The 16,626-nt window shown below is 38.4% G+C and overlaps 1 long non-coding RNA gene across 1 annotated transcript in view; it reads left to right on the plus strand.

Moving 5' to 3' along the window:
* The window catches only part of LOC126874744 (uncharacterized), a 65,008-nt gene extending 61,578 nt beyond the window's left edge, over nt 1–3,430 (plus strand). Inside the window, exon 3 of the long non-coding RNA XR_007692998.1 lies at nt 2,004–3,430. This is a non-coding gene — a long non-coding RNA (uncharacterized LOC126874744). The remainder of the gene's footprint in view (nt 1–2,003) is intronic.
* Nucleotides 3,431–16,626: the final 13,196 nt, after the last annotated feature.

Here is a 16,626-nt window from a genome sequence, read left to right on the forward strand (position 1 = left end):
TGCTTTCAATGTCTACTGATATTCCTGAACTGAAACTGGTGGATAAAGGGAAAGAGAATCCTCGTGAAATTTTAGTAACCCTATAAAAGCGAATGTGTCCTCGCAAATCCGTATGCTCTTGGTCCCCTTCGATTCTTCGGGGCCTCAGATTTATCAAAGAACTTGTACGGTTCGATCCTTAGCCACCCTCGTAGTGTCTTTCTTAACGACGGTGCGATAGAATCAAAGCGTCCCGATCATCCGTTTTATTCCGGAATTCACTTGGCCGAATCACTTCGCAAATTTTCCCACTTCACCGAGCCGAGCGAAAACTCTGCTCGCAGCGATTCTCGCCGCTTCTTATCGACTATTCTTTCTTAAACCAATTTAATTCCCATCCCATTTTCGTTCCGATGCGATATAAAGCATTTGGTACGATATAAAATTCTGATAATTCCGATCTATTACGAATACTTATAACGGAGTACGAATGAGTGGTTGAGGACGATAAATCGATCAATTCTGGCAATATGGATTCGCAAAAGAAAGTAAAAGGCAATATTTTGCTTCAATTATATTCGGTTATTAAATTTTACGAGTCAATAATTCGGCAATTTCGATATTGAATACGTAAATTACACAGAGAGCGATTCCTTTACAAAAAGGATTTTGTAAATTTAAAATTATTTTTATCGATGTGATGAAACGATCGCGGAAATCTCGATTGACGTAACGTAACGATAAAGTCGCTGACAGACTGTGGATGTTTACGCGGATTTATATTTTTATTAACGCAACTAATAGTATTTAAATGAAGATCTGTCTCGCACGCTGCACGTAACCTATAACAAGTGCTTCACTTTGTATCTATGGTATATTTTTACATATTGCATTCCGCGTTTTACATATTTTTACATACATTTGAATTTTCCATAAACGTTCATATTCTTTTCATAGAAATCTATCGTTTGGCAAAGAAAGTAAGAAAGAATAACGTATAATATCGCAGACAATTCTATTCTATTCGTCTTTCTCTACGTTTAATCAACGAAGTATTCCGGAAGAAAAGGATGAAATTAAATTTTGCAGCTAAGGCCGCAAATAATCGTTAAACGATATAAGTCGAAACTTGGACGAGAAATACGTTGAAACTTTATCCAACCGTTACTATCACAGATGTCGGAGAAGAAAAGATAGTCGTGCAAAGTTCAACGTGTGGACATCTTCGAATAGAAGCGGATAAAGCTGATCCAAGCAGGCAGAGCTTCGCGTAGGAGATCAGAAATCGGCTTAAACCTCGATATTCCAGCGCGTTTCGATGAAAAGTGCAAAGCGTAGTACGTGCTATGCGAGAGAGGGTACCTAAGAATCCTAAAAGGATCCGAAGATCTCCAGGAATTCGGATACATTTTCGTATATGTCTCTTGAAGCCTCGGGTAGAAATTCCCTTAATGTGTCGGTTCTTAAGGAAATTCTTTCTAAACGATTTTACCTACAGTCCCTAGCCATCCAATCGAAGGATCACACGGAGAAATTTCCCTATTTTTGACTACCATATATTGTATACATACGTAGCACGTTGACCTAACGAAGAAACTTGATACATTTTTTCTCGATAAAGATTCTAAGAATTTCGAAATTGAATCAAATAATAGAATCGAATCAAACGCTAGAACGATACCAGTACATGAAAACAAATTCCTTTCATATACGCAATCATCGACTGACAATTTGATAATTATAACTATTTTTACGCATTTGTAAGAAATTGAAATTATTTAAATTACAAAAATATATAGATTACATAGAAAGATATATGTATGTATTAAATATTTTGAAAGTATTCACAGCAGTGCCTTGAGCGAATCAAGATAAATTAAAATATTATTAGTGAATTAACTCTCTGTCATATTTCTTCACTCGTATTAATAAAAATGTGAAATAATCACATAAACGTCTACAGTATATCAATAACTGTACGCAATTAAATATTCCTCTCTCTTTATCTCTGTTTCTCCAAAAAGCATTCTAATTTCAAGTCACCCAATCGGTTCCAACGTACAAAAAATTCGATTGGCAATGCAAAGCATCCCGAAAGCGAAGCTAAAGAACAATCTTCGCCGAAGCAAAAGAAGAATTTAGTTTGAATCTGAGGCAGCATATCAATTTTCGTTCTGCCAGTGATCTTTGACTCTGTGATCAAAACGATCGCCCCATCTTCCACGAAGATATTTTAGCAGGCGATGCTATGGTCGAGTTAGAGGATTTTGGAACGTGACCCGATTTCTGACCCTCTAGTCTCGGGATGTAATCATCGTTTGATGCCCGGGGGACGAGAACGAAGGAAGACAACAAAGAAGGGAAAGGATTATGGACAGAATGGACGAAGAACCGTGGTCGAGAATGAGATTTAGTCGGAGTCCGGGAATGCAGGGCAACAATCACGGACGATTGAATCGGCCGCACGAGAGATATCGATTGGCAGGACCAGTCGATACCATCTTGTTTCGAACAGCGCCGACGAAAAAGGAAGCACAGGCCGTTTGTAATTCGTTGTAATTGGTTCTTTCGCTTCGGTTGACTCCAGTTCTTTGCGAGTCTTCGGATTTAAGAGCCCCGCTTGCGACCAGCGATTGCGACGACGATGCTATTGTCCTCGAGTTTTAATCCCCGATCCGTTAGATTCCAAGGAATTTCGAATAATTGGATGAAATTAACTTTACAGAGAAATCGATTAGCGATCGTTTAACAAAATCTCGAGATTGATAAGCGTGTCTGAAAGATACGAAAGAAGTTCCAAACGAGTATTTGTAATTTCTTGGTGTAATATCGAACTTTTTTGTTGCATAGTTGGGATTAGGTTGGGGTTAGGTTTGTGGGGTTAGGGAACTGTTTTTTTTTTTTTTTTTTAATAAATTTTATATCGTAAATACGATCGTAAAACTTAATCGCAATGATTTATGGCACGTAATATGGTTATAGTTCTCTGGTTACAAGCAATATTTTGTAGCAATACTTTGAAGTGTATTGACTCACCACAACGATATTTCGCTTCAAACGACTGCTTTTGATAATTTTGTTTGACTAAATCACGTTGTTGAATTCCGATATTACGTTAGTAGAAAATACAGGTAGAATAATGAACGCCATTGATTGGTCGATCAAGTAGAATTCTAGAATCAAATAAATTACATTGAATTCGGTACCGAGAGACATTTAAAGGTACGGGAGGAAATAAAATGAGCAAGAACCGCTAACTAATTTACCAAAGCAGCCAATATGTATCACAATCCGTATATCCGGCTTGTGTGTACAATAATTGTATGTGTTCTCGATTCACGCGTACTCGTATTTACAACGTTGTAATACAAAACCAGGATATACTATCTTTAGTAACAGCCAAGTCTTGTACACTACGTATAATCCACTACTAATATACTTTGTAATGTCATATCGTAGTACCTTTATAGCACCATATCATAGCTTTACACACCGGAAGATATATCCATACACGCATTCTCCCAAATATACTGCTTTACATTTGCATACGTCAGACGCAGATCCGCCTCTCTCACATTTTACAAAGAATTTTGGCACCATTCTCTGTTATCTTATGCTCCACCGTTTAAAATGCTTATCCTCTACAGGAAGATCACACAGAGAAAACGTAATAGCTCTATTTTTGTTGACTTTTCAACTTGTATGCCATTTAGCTAAGTCTTCGTACGATGAAATAATATTCGATTAAACTTCTTCTCCCCTTAAAATGGTAGTGTTTATTTAAAAATAGTGGTCCACAGAAAATTTAAAAACAGTGGTACGTGTCCATAGAGAAAGAATAGAAGAGAAATTCTTAAGATACTGTTTTAATAATATATATTGATATTTACAACTTGTTTCACTTGTTATCTTCAATTGCTATTATTTAAGTAAAAAATTACAGCCGGAGAATTCAAGAATTCCCGGAACGAGACAAAGGGGCGGAATGAGAAGGGAATTGAAGATCGAGGCAAAGAAAACAGGAGAACGAGGCAGAAGGAAGTTTCTCGTCTGTGTGGCAATGGGCGAGAGACGCACGAATGTATTTGGGAGTTTACGAACTTAGAGAAGGGTTTTACTTATGTATTAGTTCATCACAGAAACGACTATTGCCGAGACGGATCCAGCTGCGCCCTTTTTACACCAACCTTTCTTTCCCTTGCTCTTTTCCACTCTGTTGTTTTAAGTATTTATGAAAAACATTAAAGCCCTGAAACATAGGCTCGAATACGAACGTTGACGAAAATGTCGACGATAATATATCGAATGAGTTCACGCTGGGATATACCCAATGGATATTACAGTAGAACTCCATTTATCCGATCTTGTCAGGGGACAAACAATTTATATACAATAATTGGAGTTTCTGTAACAGAAACGTACCATTTTTCGTTTACATAATACGAGCTCGCGTTCAGATAAGTGAATTGAAGCAGCAAAAGTGCAGTTAATCAGGCATTAACTAAAATTTCGTTCAAATAAATACAGTTCTACCATACTCGATTCTGAAAGTTAATTTGCGCCCCATCATTGTTTTCTCTGTTTATCGATAACTCAGCGTGTGTATGTAAAATTCTTCATACGTGAACGAATTTGAAAGAAACACTTTATACGATCATACAGCAGGTATTTACAAAACAGCAGAGTTTAAATGAAACGTGTTTAACATGGGTTTCGAGATGAATTACGAGCTCGTATTTCCAACGTGAAGGAAACCGTACAAGATAATTAAGTACATGTAATTGCTCTGGAAAATGATGTAGATTTCCCGTGCGTTATACAAGTTTCAAAGCTTTTCATTGCAATTACGCAAGAAAGCACGCCTCGAGCACGTGAAACGTGTAAATTTCATAGACGTTATTCCAATCTTCCAGTTCTAATCTTCTAATTTTGAATATCTCACAAAACGTGCCTTCTGTTTTTCGTCTCACTATGACTTTCATGTTCATGTGAGGTGGTACTAATTAACAAAACGATCGCCAGAAATAAAATACACACGCTACTAAATTACGCTTACTAAATTATTAATAAATAACGGTTATTCTCGCAGTTTACAAATATTCCGTTGACTATTCCAACGTAATTTTCATCGCGTAAGCATCAAACGCGTGTTTTCATCCAGAGCAGAGGTGAAAAAAGCCGTATGCGGGAAGAGTGACAATTGCGAGGAATTCCTGGGACGTTAAGGCGTCGCGTCAGTGGCAAAGCTCGTAAACGAGCGACGAGATAATAGATTAGATTGCTGGCGATGCGTTTAACGCGAAGTCCGGTCACGTTGGCGTTAAACGTATAGCGAATGCCATTTTATGCACGCGGCTATGCAACGAACGAACTCGACGAACGTTCTAGAAAATCGTGAGCAGTGCCGGTCGTCGAAACTCTTGAAGGTTCATCTTCAAATATTTAATGAAGCCTCGCACGGGCCTATTACATTTTTAACGCTCGCCGCCCACTCCAAACTCGTATCCGTGACGAGAAGGATTTATAAGCTTCTCAACGACGAATAAGACAAAAAAATGTAAAAGCTGGAAGGGAGAAATGGAAATTTCCGAACAACCGCATAATTAGGTGGGAAAGATAAATTCGGAGACGTCTAACAGTGCGTACTCGAGTCGACACCGTCCAGATGTTAACATAATAATACGTCGTTTGGGATCAAATTTCTTTTGCGTCACCAGCTCCTTTTTTTTCTTTCACCGTAACATCCTTTCCGTGTACCGAGATTTTTTTCATTTTATAACGGATTCGCCTATCCACGCTGTCCTGTGACCTTTCTTTGTGCCACATACGTATCAATTTTTCGCTCTCTTTCTCTTTCTTTGACGATATGAATTTACATTACCGATTATAATAATCCGGATAGTTTAATCAAATTCTAGTAACAATATAATACAAATTTGTAACATCGCGTACAAATTAATGGCGGATTGAGATAGTTTTCATGTGAAATTAATTGACAGTATATTACATTTTTTAAATGAAAAGCAAAATCGGAGAGACGTGACTTATATTTTTCATTTTTGTATCAAAAATGAATCGATGTTTTAAATATTTTTGACTTATGCACGTATTCAGATTTAGCTATTAGCATTTTCGTTTTTATATTCATAGTGGGCGATAGCCTATCGCCGCGTGCTATAAAAAATGATGAGTCATATCGGACTAGAATCTGATAGAAAGCAATCCAGTGAGTAACAGTCGAAAAGTTTTTATTTCGTTCTAACATCTTTACTACGTACGAAGAAATTGAAGTTTATAATATTTCCAGTAGCATTTCCGTCTGCTGGTTAAATCTGCATATTTCACGGGTAAAATTCTCGAATGCTGTTAGGGCGGTTTCACGATCGAAGTTCCGTGGCAAAAGGAAAGCCGGACCAGGGAAAAGGGGAGAGTAGAAAACGCTGTTAGCCTGTGTTCCCTGCACGAGAAAACGTAATTTCACGTATTAACCGCCAACAAGGTTGTTCCTCTCAACTATCTAACCAGCTGCAGATATACCCGCGTAAAGACAGAAAGAAGTTCCAAGCCACGGACTTTTACACGCTTCGTTATGATTTCAACTCGAAGAACCAGCACCGAGACCGCTTTATTTTCTTAAGTCTTCGCGTCGCTTTCATTCCCTGTTTTTACCGCATAAAGCACAAGATTCAACGGAATGAAAAGATATACAGCAAGTCCCGACCATGCTCCAAACCATCTCTTATTTTCAATATTTACCTCCGTTTTGCCGGCAAATAAACATTTCAGTTTCAACGCGTACTAAATTTCATTCCTGTACAAAATATATAATTGTTTCGCCGTACTCCTTATAGTTAGCTCCGGTAGTAAGAAAAAGTAGATTTCCCCTTAGACAAACGTAACTTTCCGTTGCCGGTGTAACGAGATTGCGTTCGCTTCATACAACACGTTAATCGCGACTTTCTTATATAGCCTATCCAGATCCGAAAAACACGCGCGCCATAGCCAAGGTAGAAAATGCGTTTTCCACCGTAGCTCCTCGCGCGGAACGCCTCCATTTATTCGTAAGATGGTCACGTTTTACTTTAGTCGGCTGGTAGCCGTGTTACCTCGGGCCGCGGTAAATCAACTAAGCGTTTCCGTGTACATATATTTCGATGTTTATGGCCTCGCGTTATCCATCGAATTTCTTTTACCTTCTTTTTTACTCCCTTTGCTTTCCTCGCCTTGTACTTCCGCAGTATCGTCGGCTTATTTTCCGCCTGATGTAAGCTCGCTGCCGCTTGCATCCGCCTACGCGCGGAAGAGCCATGGAACCAACTACGCCCGCGTTTACTCGCTTAGCGTGGTGGCTAGTAAACGGACCGCGTGCTCGTAAAATGCGGCGATCGCAAGACCGCAATAAAGACTTCGAGTTGGTCGTGTGTTGGAGATAGAAGCGCGAAAGCGAGCAACGCTAGGTATGCGGGCAGAGGGATGAAGGGAAGAGAAGGGTTGGAGGATCCTGCAGAAGTGCACCCCGTGGACCGGTGCCAGAGGCCGGCAGCCACTCTCGTGCTCATTGCATCGAATCTCCAGTCGTACGTAAAGGGATCGGTATTTATGGTACTGCCACATTGATTCGTGTAAAGCCGACGGTACTTGACCTCTTCAGCGTAAAGTAGTAGCCGGTCGAAACCACGAATGAATTCGGTTTACTTGCCGTCTACCGGTGGATACGTTGCACGTGTTGGCCCTCCGTGGATAGAGACATTAGCAAGGGTTACTTTATGTACAAGCCGATCCGGCCGCGTTGAAAATTTCATCTGGAACGCGAATTTGCGGCCGACCCAAACTGCGAGCGCATCCTCTGCAATACATAAGCTAATGGCTGAATGTATCTTGCTTTCTGCTTCTATTTTTTTTTTTTTTTTTTGTTTTTTTGCTTCCTCTTTGTTATTGGCTTTTAATATCGGGCTAGAAAAATGGTTGCCTCTGTTGCGTTCTTTCGGTCGTTTTCCACTCGATTGCAAATTTTCTAACGTTCAAAGATATCTCCAGTTTGAATAGAATATGAGATAATTCTTATTGGTATGCAGGGTTCCTCGTTTCAATTTAACATCTTCGTCAAACATCTTCGTGACATCTGGTGTTGAAGTATATCAGTCTTTAGAGAAGAATTGATATCCGAAGGGAGAATAATTATTCGAGGATTTGATTACTCGATCGATACGAAACGTTAATGTGATACGATGAAATGTAAATAACGCGTAGCTGGGTTAAGAATGCTGTTTTTACCTTATCCTATTACGGTAATTTTGTTACATTCGTTTAATACGACCCCTCGCGCAGGTGATACACTCCCGAAACTCCCATACGTGTCATAATAAATTCCGGTAATTTGTGCGCCGGCCGCAATGAATTTCACGCGTGTTATTTCCATAGCCGCGTCTCCGGAAAAATATGGCGATGCGAGATAACGAGCGAACAAAATATGCACACCGTCCGGTAGAAACGGTTCCCACGCTTGGAAAATTGTTCGATCGACAAGACCGATTTTAGAGCCGATTAATCTTCCGCTCGATACCAGTTAATAGAGAACTAGATTCTACCCAATAGAGTCTACCAGTTTCTCTAGCAAAACCGAGTAGGATCAACGACTTTATTCCGATATACCGACAGTTATCTGTAATTTTGTTATTAAATTATATCTTCACAAAAATAAATAAGTGTTTCAAAGATGCTTGTAAGCGATAACGTAGTCGCGATAATGCAGTTCCTCGAATATAATTTTCAATTAAATATCGATCAATTTCTCTTCCTTTTTTCATCGTCTTTCATCGTCTTTTTCAGCGAAGAGAACATTTTTGAAAAATATCCATCTAGAGTTTTCCTAACTTGGGTTTTAGAACGAGACTCTCTGTATTTGAAACAGTTCAAGAAAATATATTTGGCGATAAATCGGCAACTACAAATGTCACAAATTAATGTTAAATCTTTGTTGAAAAATCCTTTCTTGGTGAGATCAGGTTTGCTGATACGAATAACTTGAATTCGAGTAATTCGAATAAACAGAACGAAGCTGGAGAATGAAAAATAATATGAAACACGTTCAACGAAGCAGATATTTCGTAAGTAAAGATGAAGGCAAGCGGGAAAGGGTCGTCACAGGTGGCGTTGACATAGAAACGGGATATAAACGAAACAATCTACGTGGTTCGTTCGGTGATAGATGGTTGCCGTGGAAATCTGGCCAGAAGCCGACGGAGAGGAGAAAATTGGTAGGGGATGGAAAATTATATGTTAGCCGGCCAAATATCTGACGCGATTATAACTTGATCTAAGTTGAGCCCGGCATGGTACCTGCGTGATCTCCGTGGCAACTAACACAGCCGAGAAATCTACAAGTGCACCGACGTGCTTCCGCTTCGTAGGAGACAATTCGATCTGGCCCCGAGGACTCTTGCCCAGAAACAGCACACCCAACCCTGACTGGATATCCTTATTAATTACAACACCGGGTTAAGTTGAATTGTCTCCGTTCCCATTTGCGGTTACCAAGGACGGACTAATTACCGGCAAGTTACATCTCTCGCAGCCGACACCTTCTTAGTTCCAATTATTAAGACATCACGATTTTTGTCGACAGCTGGCTAAACTAGTATAAAGGAATAGTTATCGTTATACGAAATTTAACCACTTAGGAAATTATTACTTGTCGAAGGTATCGAGTTTTAAATTCGAATGTTTCAACTGTCGAGTTTTTACATCTGAAAAGTGGAAAATGTCTGTCTTGCACTTGGTTCAATACAAACGCGCTTCAATCTAGGAAATTACTATTTAAGATATATTAAAGGATATAAGAGAATATAAAATTGAAAACTGGAAAATCGAAACTATCGGGCTTCTAGGTTTGAAAATCGAGGAATTTCCTGCATTTCGTGCATTTCGATAGGAAGATTTCAAAAGAGGAACAAGATAGTAAGCTAAAATATATCTGGCTGCTTGAAGTACAAATCTTTCTAATGAAGAAGAGTCTAAGTTATATTTTAATAATAGCGTTAACAGCGCAACCTAAATGAAACACGAGCAAACTATGAAATATTGATATTTATTTCTTACAAAAAGATTGAAAGTATGTATTTTTTATATAGAATGCCAAAAATACAGGTGACCCTGAGAATAAAGAGATACTTATATTCTAAATCATTAATTTTGGATTCTTTGTTATTTCATCACGCTATCGAAGGATAGTAAATTTTATGTTTCCGATCATCTACCGATACGTATTCTATTTTTAAATACAGAATATTTCAATATTCAAAGATCAGCAACTCGAAGCAAGTACTTACACACACATCGAGGTAGGAATATCTTCGCAATATGTGCACTTCAGTTTTTGGCGATGTATATAACATTGTGTATGATTTTCCATTGTGGAAATTAGTTTCGAAGTGAAATTAATCTTGTGATGAGAAAGTTATTAATTGCAGCAAGCCTGTTCCATCCCATAAATATAAAACGGAATAAGTTTCGTGGTAGCAGTTTGCAACAAGGGCCTATCTTGTATCCTTGGTGTTCAATTTTTCGGCCGTTTATCCTAAATGTTCGATACGTTAAAAGTTCTCATATCGAGTCGCTTTTCTATTTTCGGTTCACTGAAAGTGACGCGATTGACGCCTCCCTATCCATCTCGTCAACGTTTTGTAGAGGTCTTCTCGCGCACAGTATAGAATCCCTTTATCCCTCATCGAAACGACTTCAAATCTCTTCCCTCTCTTCCTTTGAAAACGACTTTTGGATATGCGTCTTATAAATCTCGAGAATACGCTTAGTCAGTGGAAATTGTTACGATATGTCAGTTTGATCGCGTCCGAAATATGTCAAAAATCACACGGATACCAGATTTATTAAGAAATATTTTGGTATGCTGCGCTCGATGTGATATTTCGCTTTACAGGGGCAATATCGTGAAATTAATTTTAAGTATACTATGCCTGACATGTGACTGAAATTAAATTCGTAAGGTGTGCAGCAAAATAGAATAGCAATATTGGATTTAACATAAATTATATATGAGGTGAATTATTATTAAACGTGTTGGTCTATTAAAGAGACGAGTGATAAAATTGTAATTGTCAATTATATTAAAATCACTTTAAGTACAAGTACAGACATAGTGTACGCCGGTCGTAATCGTCGCTCTCTCAATGCTACTGTTCAACTATACGCTCGCTATTCGACTCTATGACTCGCTATAATGACTGTCCTAGAGAGCACGTTCGTCTATTTGTATCGACCGGTGTTGTTACAAAAAGTTCAAGGGTAACTCCGATTGACGATTACAAAGAACGACGATAATATTTTGTCCGCAGTTTGTTTACGTTTGAACTTAGCAAGCCAAAACAACGTTGGCACTCCAAGGCACAACAATACGAGTCTTTTCCGATTCGAATCTTCCATTGACTCATGTGCCGCTACATATATGTAGTATGTATATCGGTCGAAAATGTACAAAACATGGAAATTTTTTCAGAAATTTTATTAACATCGTGATGAGACATGGCTATTATAATTATACTGGTAATATTTAAAATCAATCTGAAAATGTATATTTTCGTTCACAAGTGTCGGAGTACCATTATCATCAGGTACGATAGTCGGTTTAAATTACTAAGAAAATGATTTATCGATCATAATTTTTCATTTGCACAACATAACGATGCAAATCTTTACGAAGATTATTCGTATATGTTAGAAGATGAATACGTGTTAAAAATCGCAAGTGTTGATCCTTGCGATTCCCTAACTTTTTAAATAAAATAAAAAGCGTATGATGTAAATACTAGTGAGCGATAGTAAGTATATGTAGAAAAATTTCTAGAGGATCGAACAACATTAATCAAACCATCCGCAAGATTTCTCGAACGAGACATGCCGCAAGAAGCAACGTCTTCGAAACTTCGAAGTAACACGAATATCGCGTGAACAGTAGCGAGAATATAGCTGATAGCAAAGGAAGAAACTTTATGCAATAATACTATTTGTAAGGAAATAAACTTCGGTCGGATAATTATCAGGATCGCTGCCTTACGAATACTTGAACACAATTTATTTTGTATCACGTTGAACACAGATGCGTAATATTGCGGTTTCAACAAGTTTCGCGGCTATCCGCAAAGCGTATAATTTACCTATGGATAATCGAGAGTTTACCGTTTCTGTGACGGGTGGAGGAAACCACTGCATCCCCTCTCTTTCTCTTCCCAGCATGTTAATAGAACGAGTAAACGGCTAAGTTCGTTCTCGCGTACAAACGACAGGGGGTGGAAGAGATAGATACGTTTAACATTACCGTACTAACAAAAAGTTTTATTCAGAGAGAAATTTCCATGTTTCGAGCGATGTGATCCGTGTCGCAGCAGGATTCGAGTGCTTACTCGTGTTTAGTGCGGAACAGAGCCCCGTGGAATCCATTAAAGCACAAAACACACGATTAACCGCCTTCTGCTACAACATAATTCAATCTTCCTGCTGTATTCCAGACGCTTATAAAAACTTAATTTAATTTATGAAGCGAACATAAACCGACCCATAAATAGACTCCTTTCTAATTATAGCTCGTCAAACAGTCACCTGATAATGGGTTCCATTTGTATCTGTTGTATCAAATTTGGAAATACAGTTTGTTGACGCGAGGACGCGGCTTCCAGGATGAATCAAATAACAAAGTTTTATTATTTGATATTTGTCTTCGTGCCGTTTTCAGGTTATAACTTTGTGTGAATGCGCAGTGTACATAGTATTGTACATAAGGAAATATCAGTATCCTCAATTAGTAATTTCGACAGACTTTGAAGTACATAACCATATATAACGTAATTCTAGCAAAGGCTCCTAGAATATCATGCAAATCCCTCCAATCCGTTAATATGCTTGCTTAATAACAGCAAACCGAATGAAAAATTCATAACGGAGTTTGATAATGGTTTCCAATTAAACTGATAATGAACGCTTACGTAAATAGATCCACCGTACTGGGTCACCTTAACCAAAAGTACGGAAGTCCAGTGACGTTGAAAGCACACGTAACTGGGGCATAAAATCAGGTAAAACGAGATCTCTACAGATTCGTCCCATTGTTTCTACCTGTCATCCTGATTTTAATATTATACGAATCCATTATCCATTGCATCGCTCACGAGTGTCTCTCTTGGCCAAAAAAAAAACTCATCCTCCGTAGCTTTCATCCCGACTACTCCATAGTATTCATATCGGTTCCGTAACGAGATTTCCATTTTTCGATTCTGTCTTTTCCGGCTGCACTATGGTCGAGGGTAACCAGATGAAGCGAAAGGGACAACAGAATCTCCATAATTTCCCTAGGTCTGTCTCAAGAGCCGAGTTCTCGCGCTATCGTAACAAAGGCAACAAGAGGAACTCTCCAAGTACACTCGCAAACCAAAACAGAACTCCAAAAGCTATGGCAGGGTTCGAAGGGCCAGCCAGCATGACGACGGCGTTGTCAAGTCTCGGTGACAAACTTCTTACCGTCTGGAGGCTGTGTGATCCACCCTCTCTCTGTCTCTCTCTCTCTCTCTCTCTGGTGCAAAGCTTGCCTCTCGTTTGCGATTACGTTTCCTCTTGGTCCAGGTCTAGTTTCGCCACTGGTCTCGAATACGTACACAGCAGTGGCCTCGTCACGATCTGGTCTTAGTCATGAGAGTTGCCACGTGTTAGGTGGCAGACACGATAGCGTTGGATGCAGGGAAAGCGGAAGAACGAAGGAGGGAGATGGTAGCTAGAGTACACCAAGGGTTTTCGTTGCGCGATCCCTAAACTTGAGAAATCCACGGCGATCCCGTTCCATCTTTGTCGGACGAACCACCGTGTTGAAGCTCATGAATTTCAGACGCATTCGTGCCCAACTACCTCAGGCTTGCGTTAATACATAGGCCAACGCGAATGGACTACACGGACGTGAACGCACGGCCATGTTTGCGGAAAAGGATACGCGTAATTACCGCCCTGGCATCGCTAGCATCTGCTATGAATCTTTTTCCATGGCACATGTGGCTTTCCTCTAATTCGTTTGAATGGCTGTACTGACGCGTGGAGACCTGGTACAACGCTTCAGTTATTCTACATAGTGGTTCGTTAGTTTTTTTAACTTTGAGGGAGGTTTTCTAATTACTTCGTAAGGGATGAATTTATGATAATATATGTAACATAATTTATGATGTACGACATTCTATACTATAATACTATAATGTATGCACGGTGTAGATTAATGCAATGTAAATACATTATAATATAATTTTTTTTATTTAGTTGTTTACATTCACAATTTGTCCGATTTGGACATTTGGTAGAATTTTCTGGCTGTTTGATTATCATGTGGGTGGCTACCCCCAGCGGGGTACCATCTTCGTGTTTGTTAGGTTATATCCTTTGTGAAATCTGTTGGGTGTTTCCTTTTTAGTCTTCTTTCTATGCTTGATGTGTTGATCGTTTCCGCTGCCAGCCGGTTCGAGTGCGTTGCTATTCTTTCTCTGTACCTTCTTGCACATCTGCTAATCTCCTCCTTGACCGTTGGTATTCCCAGGTCTTTCCGATAATATAATGTGAAGCAAACACTGTGTCACTATCTGTTTGATACTTGAAAAGTCTTTCCGTGCTGATTATAATTGTACAGTAAAGATCAATTACATTTCTATAATACATTCTTTTGACTAAACAATAATAAGAATTTTAAGAAGTAGCTCTATGCAAATTCAGTGTACTTCGATAACGCTACTTATGTAAATTTTGATTAAGGACGCGTGCAAATAGTAACGTCAGTTTAGCTGTCGACATGGAACGTTCAAAGTATTTCATCTAGGCTAGCTTTAAACTGTCGCGTTTAATTTCTCCTGATTAAAGAGAAAAGTACAGGATATATTTTTTGAAAAAATTGTGCGTCTCTTGTAAAAGATAAGGATGGAAGAGGTATAAAAGTTAAATGTTATAATTTAATTGTCGCTCGTGCATCTTTTTCGTGCTTCATGGCTATATGCCGGAAGAAATATGCGATGATGGATGTAAAAGTCAAGAGATACAAAGCGAAATTCCCGGTACTGTCCAGGAAAACGAATGCGTATGAGAAAATGGACGTAATAATATGTACGTGTATTTCAAAGGAGAATTACGTCGCCATTAGGAATACAAATGGTAGCGTCGCGGTCGTGTTTTATCTCTACTGTTATTTTTCGTGTTTATTTTCTAATATTTCGACGGACCACCGTCCACATCCGAACGTAATCCCAATTAGAAATGTAATATTTGCGCGAGCAAAACGAAGGTTGCGTTTACACGAGTACCACAGCACGTACGATCATGGCAGAAATATAGTCACATCGTAAAATGGTCAAGCACTAAAGCTTACATGTTTCGAAAACTGAAATTACAATTGAAAACATTATCAGGGGATGTGATAAGGAATTCGAGTTTCATTTAGAATTTATTTAGGACCGTACGATTTCAAATCAGAATTATTGCTTCCGCTGTATTAGCTGTATGGAAATGTATATTTCCGTTGACAAAGGAACCGTCTGAAAGGATAATCTACACATATGTAATAAACTGCAAATTTTATAAACATATATTTAAAGAGAAATGTAAATTTCGCATAAATTTTAATCAAATAGTACGAATACTTAAAAAATATCTTGTATAACGTCTAATTTAACGAACAGATCCTAGAAATACATAATTTGTTACATTTCACGCGAGCCACGCACATCGTATAAAAATTTGAAATATATTAAATTGTATGTGGCTTTTGCAATTTGATATTCAAAATACTTCTATAAAACGTGTACAGCTCTGAGAACGATTGCATTAATCGATATCACCACTTAATATTTTAATTCATAACCTTGCTACGTCGGTTCCTCCAATATCTGCACGTGTCTGTATCGAAGTCAGAAGGACGCAAATTGCTGTTGCAGTCAAGCGCAACGTAAAATCCCGGCTATTAAATTGAAATCGTAAAACGTTTTCGTAAAAAGACGTGCAAAAACTTGGTCGTTTATAGCGAACGTAAATTGTCCGATTGTTTCTAAGTAAAATACAGGTGGAGAAACAAATACGTTGCAAACCTTGTCTACAAGTATTAAAACACTTATAGGAAATGAAATAAATCTGGAAGATCATTGAAAACTTACTACAATTTTTTATAATTATTATCTTGTTTGGGACTATGAGCTATAAAGAATCTATTTTGAATCTGAATACGTAGAATGATTCTCTAAGATAATATATTTCTTTTATCGAAGGTTTTATACACTACTTCTACGCTATAATTTTATAATACGAGTTTTAAAGCGATGTATCAAAATGCGTTCCCACGGAAACCAAAAAAAAAAAAAAAAAAAAATCACTAACGCAGAAATACAGCGATCAATAAGAAAAGCGACTGATTGATGCCAATAGCTGTCTATTAACGTTGCGAAGCTTCACCTTGTTGTCGACACGTACAGAGGCGTGTTTATCGGAAACGTATTATTTCGCTGATATACTGACTCTGGTGACACGTGGTAGTACAAACACGCTAATAAGCTTTGTTCGGTGATTACAACCTACCTTACATTTAAATGAAATTAATAACTTGTATTTAACCTGCGAGTCTTA

The sequence above is a fragment of the Bombus huntii genome, chromosome 2 (genome assembly GCF_024542735.1).
Source record: "Bombus huntii isolate Logan2020A chromosome 2, iyBomHunt1.1, whole genome shotgun sequence".
NCBI lineage: Eukaryota > Metazoa > Arthropoda > Insecta > Hymenoptera > Apidae > Bombus > Bombus huntii.